The 6,369-nt window shown below is 41.6% G+C and overlaps 1 long non-coding RNA gene across 1 annotated transcript; it reads right to left on the reverse strand.

Annotated features, from left to right (window-relative positions):
* Positions 1–241: 241 nt before the first annotated feature.
* LOC114052065 lies at positions 242–6,150 on the reverse strand. The gene is made up of 3 exons (XR_003570221.1): positions 6,091–6,150; positions 1,723–1,779; positions 242–557 (listed from the first exon to the last, which is right to left on the reverse strand). It is a non-coding gene; the product is annotated as an uncharacterized LOC114052065 (long non-coding RNA).
* Between the last annotated feature and the right edge of the window lie 219 nt (positions 6,151–6,369).

Here is a 6,369-nt window from a genome sequence, read left to right on the forward strand (position 1 = left end):
AATCCAATTTACTTGCAAGTGATGGCATCCCCTTCCAGAAGTCATGGTCTTCTTTGAGAATGAAGGACAAACAACAACAAGGTGGTAACATGGTCAGATTTCCACTTTAGGAAAATCACTTTAGTAGCTGAATGGAAGATAGATAAATGTCCACTAACAAATAATTAAAGCATGACACAAATACTTAAAAGATGAATAGACTTTTATCTCCAACGTGCTGTCTAAGCCACTCATTCAAGACACCTATCTTCTTATCAGCCTGGCATGCTTCTTTTATTCTCCTGTTGGTAAGTCATGTCCTCGGGAGAGTTGCGGTTTCAGGAAGCACCAGTTGGGGGATTCCAGGTACTCTTGGACCCCAAAAGTAGCCACCAGGCTCAACAAGTCCATCTCTCCTGATTGCTGTTTGGTCACATGCATTCAGGGAAGAATCCAGTCTTGGCTTACCTAGTCAGTACACGTGTCTGCTGCCATCTTTAAACAGCTACCACAGTTACAATGCAGGCGAAGGAATTCTCCGCCCTTTGTGGGAAGTCCAAACGGAGTCTCAAAAAACCCTAGTATACACAACAGCCAGAAAGAGAGAGATAGCATAAGTTATTTTTCTTTTTACGCCTACTGAGTGAATGGCTCTTCCTCTTTAGGGGCCAATCCTGTTGGATATATCCTCCATTTCCACGGTGGGGGATGTAAACATGGGGACCAAATTAGAAGCAACTGGTTAAACACACTTTTTATCAAAGATTCCCCTGGAAGGGGCCAGAGCAGAGGCCTATCCACATGAATGCTCCATGGGGATGGTCACTGCTAGACTATATATGTATATGTTGTCCGTCTTGATTGAATGTAAATTCCTCCAGGGCAGAGACTGCTTCATTTGTTTTTGTATCCCCATTGACTAGCACCATGCCTGGCACGTAATAGGTGCTTAATAAATCCTTGTTGATTTATTAATTCTGCTCCATAAGATTTTATAATCAAATTCATATCTTAAGCCAATGTTTCTCTTGGCTCCCTATCTGCTTGGCAAGTAAGTCGAGAATTTGCTTACTTAGTTTCTTTTGGTTTCCTTTGGTATAGCAATTAATTTACCCTGAATCATAGGTTGGAAGACTGGTCAAGAGCTAGTTTAGGCACCCCAGAAGCAACTAGTTTGGACTCATTTTACATTTCTTCATTTTACAGTTGAGGAAACTGAGACTTAGGATGGTTCAATGATTTGCCTAGCATCACAACTATAATAAGTAACAGAGGCAAGGTATGAACCCATTTTCCCTGACGGCAAAGCCAGTGCTCTTTCTACCAACAATACTGACCCTGAACCTCATCATCAGAAGGCCAGGTGTGTTACATTTCACCCTTTTCCCAGGGGTTCTCAGGTACCATTAGGGAGCTTTAGGGTGTCTGTGCTCTTTGCAAGTGTCTCCAGGCCTCACTGATGATGTTTCCCCAAGTATAAAGGGTGGCCTGCACCCCATTTCCATTTAGCTCCTGGAGTAGCTTTTACAAAGGGATATTTAGTTAAAAAGATATTATAATAAATATACAAATACATTTCTCCAACACATGGGAAGCATAATGTCTCTCTGCCCTTGCACCACCTCAGTCTCTGGGGCAGGAAAAGGAGAGGATTTAGTTCATAGCTTATCTCCGTTCCTAAAGAGCCCATAGTCCCAGTTCCAAGTCTGGCAAGGCTTCTTCTGGCTAGCTGCACCATCTCACCTAGGATCCTGGCTCCAACTCCCAGGGCTTGTGGGGATCACCATCAGCACCTAGAAACTGAGAAGGACAAAGAACATAGCCTAGAGACCCCAGACACATTTCTCAGAGCAGGGGAAGGAAGTTCTTCCTCTCTCACCGGTTCAGTTCATGGTGTCTGCCCTGAGGATGAAATGAGATCTTCACCCTCTGGATGGAGAACAGGAAGGAAAGACAAAGAGGGACAGTCTTAGTCTCACTAGTTTTAAAGCTAAAGTTTGTTCTGACTATCCAGCCAATGAAAAGAGGCTCTACCTAGCCATGTGGTAGAGGATGCAGAGGCCTCCATGTTTAGGCAATCTGGACCATCTGGGCACCTCCATGTTAGGTAATCTGGGCATGCCTAGACAAGGTTGCGTCATATTCCAGTAGTCAAACTTCTATATGAAATTGCTGTAATTGATGTCTATGTAATTTCTTCTGCCCATATTCCATTTTTCCTAATATGTAAGTCATTTAAATAGATCAGTTTGGAGTTTTTAAAATTGCACACCATTTCTTTGTTTAAAAATGACAAATCATCTTTAACAAATTGGTAACAAAATTATCCTATTTTCATGTCCCCTTCTGACGTTCTATCTGCCTCACTATATTTTCCCTCTTTTTATTGTTGTTGTTTTAATGATCATTTACATATTTCTAGTAATTGCATTTGTTGTTCTGTTTTCTCTAAATTTATTTTTCATCAAATGAGGAGGAAATGATTTCTTATTTGGTCTGGGATTCCCACCCTTGTTATTATTCTGCAGATGGAACTAGACACTAGAAGTGAGCCTGGGATCTTCCTGGCATCTGAGCCACATTGCTTCTACTACTCCTGGCCTCTGCACTTCTTTCTTTCTCAGTCTACTTTCCAGGGTCAGCACAGAGTATAAATAGATCTAAGAGTCATCTGCATATAGTTGTTGTTCAGTCATTTCAGTCATGTCTGATTCTCTGTGGCTCTATTTGGGATTTTTTTGGCAAAGATACTGGAGTGGTTTGCCATTTCTTTCTCCAGCTCATTTTAGAAATGAAGAAACTGAGGCAAACAAGGTCAAGTGACTTGCCTGGGATCACACAACTGGTGAGTATCTGAGACCAGATTTGAATTCAGGAATATAAGTCTTTCTGGCTCTAGGCCTGGCACTCTATCCATTACACCACTTAGTTGGCCATCATCTGCATAGAGATGATAATTGAAACCACGGGAAATGAGATCACCAAGTGAAATAATATAGAGGGAGGAGAGAACCCAGAACAAAGCCTTAGGGAACCCCTACAATCAGTGGGCAAGGCAAGGATTAAGAGTCAACAAAAGACCTCCCAAACAGGTAGTAGGGGAACCAGGAGAGAATATTGTCATGAAAACATAGAGAAAAGAGAGTATCCAGAAGAGGGCTGTTGATAGTCAAAGGTTGCAGAGAGGTCAAAAAGGATTAGTCTTGGAAATTAAGAGATAATTAGTAATTTTGGAGAGAGTAGTTTCCAGCTGAATGATGAGATCAGGAGACAAACTGTAAAGAATTAAGAGGAGAGTGGAAGAAAGGAAGTGGAATCAAATATCATAAATGGTGATCTCAAAGAGTTTAGTTATAAAAGGGAGGAGAGATGTACAATGGTAACTCCCAGGGACAGATGAATCTAGTGAGGACTTTTTTTTTTTAAAAAGTTCTTTGCAAATTTTTAAAAATTAATTTATTTTGATTTATCAACAATCACTTTCACATGCTTTTTGAGTTTAAAATTTTTCTCCCCCTTCCTCCCCCCCACCCTCCCAAAGATGGCACACAATCTGATATAGGCCCTACATATAATTCCTATTAAACATATTTTCACATTAGTGATGTTGTAAGTAAGAATTAGAACCAATAGGAGGAACCACCAGAAAGAGGAAACAAAACTCAACAGAAGAAAAAAAAACTAGCAAATAGTATGCTTCGATGTGCATTCAAACTCCATAATTCTTTCTTTGGATGTGGATAGCATTTTCCATCATGAGGCCTTTGGAGATGTCTTAGATACTTGTATTGCTGGAAAGGGTTAAATTTATCAATATTAGTCATCACACAACGTGGCTGTTACTGTGTACAACATTCTCCTGGTTCTGCTCACTTCACTCAGCATCAGACCATACAAGTCTTTCCAGGTTTTTCTGAAGTCAGCCTGTTCATCATTTCTTATAGCACAATAGTATTCCATTGTATTAGTGAGGACTTTTTTGAGGATGGGGAAAATACAGGTGTATTTGTAGGCAGAAGGGAAGTTCATGGTATACAGGAAGAGATAGAAGATTAGTGAGAGAATAGGGATGCTACAGGGAAATGTAGAAGAATCTACTGGAGAAGACAGGATATAATGAGATCCCTTGGGATTTACCTTGGCAAGGAGAAGGACCACTTCTCAATGTGAAACAGGGGTAAAGGAATAGAGGCAGAAGGCATCTGAGTAATGTGACATGCTTTGAGGGTTCCCAAGTATGAGGACAGGAGTAGGAGAAGAAAGACTGTGAGTCAGACACTGAACTCACTGAGGAAGAAAGGAGAAAGTGCTGGAGGTCTCTAGCACCAGTTATCAGAATCTTTATTGGGTGGTAGATATGGATTGAATGAACCTCAGAGGAGGAGAAGTTGCTGAGTGAAGGTAGTAGAAGGAAAACCTGGAAATAGCTTTGGGGAAAAAGGAGTGTTCCAACTCCTCCGCTTCACCCATTGAATTGGAGGGAACGAGTGAAAGAGACATAGGCTAGTAATTTTTGCTCCTTTTCAGTAGTCTCTGCTGGATTTTCATCTAGGTCATACCCTTTAATTGTGAGTGCCTCCCAAAGCTCTGTCTTAGGCTATTTTCTCTTTTCTTTCTTTTTCTTTTTTTCTTGGCTTTTTGGTGAGGTGATCAGGGTTAAGTGACTTGCCCAGGGTCACACAGTTAATAAGTGTCAAGTGTCTGAGGCCGAATTTGAGCTCAGGTCCTCCTGACTCAGGTCTCCTGGAGTTCTATCCACTGCACCATCTAGCTGCCCCAATTTTCTCTTTTTTCTCTTTATACTGTCTTACTCAGTGATGGATCTCATCATTTCTCATGGGTTCAGTTATTATGTCTAGTTAGATGATTCCCAGATTCATATATTTGAGCTCTAGTTACTCTCAAGCTCTAGTTCTACATTACCCAACTGCCTTTTGGATGTGCCAAACTGGATGTCCTGTTAGCAACTCAAACTCAATATATTCAAAACTGTATCTTTCCCTTAAAACTCTCCCATCATCCAAACTTCCCTATTACTATCCAGAGTACCGCCATCCTCCCAAGGCTTTCCATCTCAGTGTCATTCTTGACTTCTCAATCTCACTTTCCCTATATATCAAGTCTATTGTCAGATCTCCAGAATACGTTCTTTCCCTCTATTCACATAGCCACTATCCTCACAGAGACCCTCCTCGCCTCTCACTCAGACTATTGTAATAATCTTCTAATCAGTGTTCTGTCTAAAGTCTCTCCTGACTCTAGTTCATTCTTCTACCCAGCTGCCAAAATGGGCATCTTGAACTTGATGTCTTCCAGACAACATCAACTCAAGGTGTCCAAAACTGAATTCATTTTCTTCCCCTGCTCAAACCCTCTTCCTAACTTAGCCATTACTGCTAAGGGCTATCCTCTCAAACAGGGTAGGTAGCTATATAGAGCACTGGGCCTGGAGTCAGGAAGACTTGAATTCAAATCTGGTCTCAGATACTTACTAGCTGTGTGACCCTGAGCAAGTCACTTAACCTTGTTTGCCTCAGTTTCCTCATCTCTAAAATGAGCTGGAGAAGGAAATAGCTAAACCATTCCAGTATCTTTACCAAGAAAACCCCAAAGGGGGTCACAAAGAGTCAGACACAACCGAAATGACTAAACAACAACAAAATCTTCTCAATCACTGGGGCTCTCGTCCTAGATGTTATCCTTGACTCCTCATTCCCTCTCACCCCTACCCCACATGCAATCTATTGTCTCTCCCTTTAGAATGTGAGTTCCTTGAGGGGAGGGGGACATCTTTTTGCCCTTCTTTGTATCTCTAGCACATAGACCAGTTCCTGGCACCCATAATAAATGCTTGTTGATTGACTGACTCACTGTGGCCAAGCCTTGTTGATTCTACCTTCACATCATTTCTTACCTGTGTTTCCTTCCCTCCCTTGACGCTGCCACCACCCACCAACTCACACTTGGACTGTTGCCGATGGTTCATGTTCATTTGTTTGACCTCCTTGACTCACGTTTTCCTCCCCTTCAGTCTCTCTTCCGTTTGGAAGATGTGTCTTATTTACACAAAGCAAGCAAGCAACACAGACAGGAGGGGTAGAAAGGACATACCTGTCTCCTGGTCTCAAATAGTTTAGTCCTGCTCCCAGGCTCATGAAAGAAAAGGTAGAAAAAAAGACTAATCCTTGACTCTATTCTCCTGTTTTGTATTTCCTTAATTTCTTTCACCAGCTTCTTCACCAGGCACTTCCTGATCACTAAAGGTCATTCCATTCCCACACTTGATAATACCTCTAAGAAGGAAAAGGAAAGGAGCAGAGAAAAGGGAGAAAGGTCACGAATCATCTGATATTTACTATTTCTCTTTAGAAGGTCAGGGATGGGGCTATC

This window comes from Vombatus ursinus, unplaced genomic scaffold, assembly GCF_900497805.2.
Source record: "Vombatus ursinus unplaced genomic scaffold, bare-nosed wombat genome assembly UNPS02014807.1, whole genome shotgun sequence".
Classification (NCBI taxonomy): domain Eukaryota; kingdom Metazoa; phylum Chordata; class Mammalia; order Diprotodontia; family Vombatidae; genus Vombatus; species Vombatus ursinus.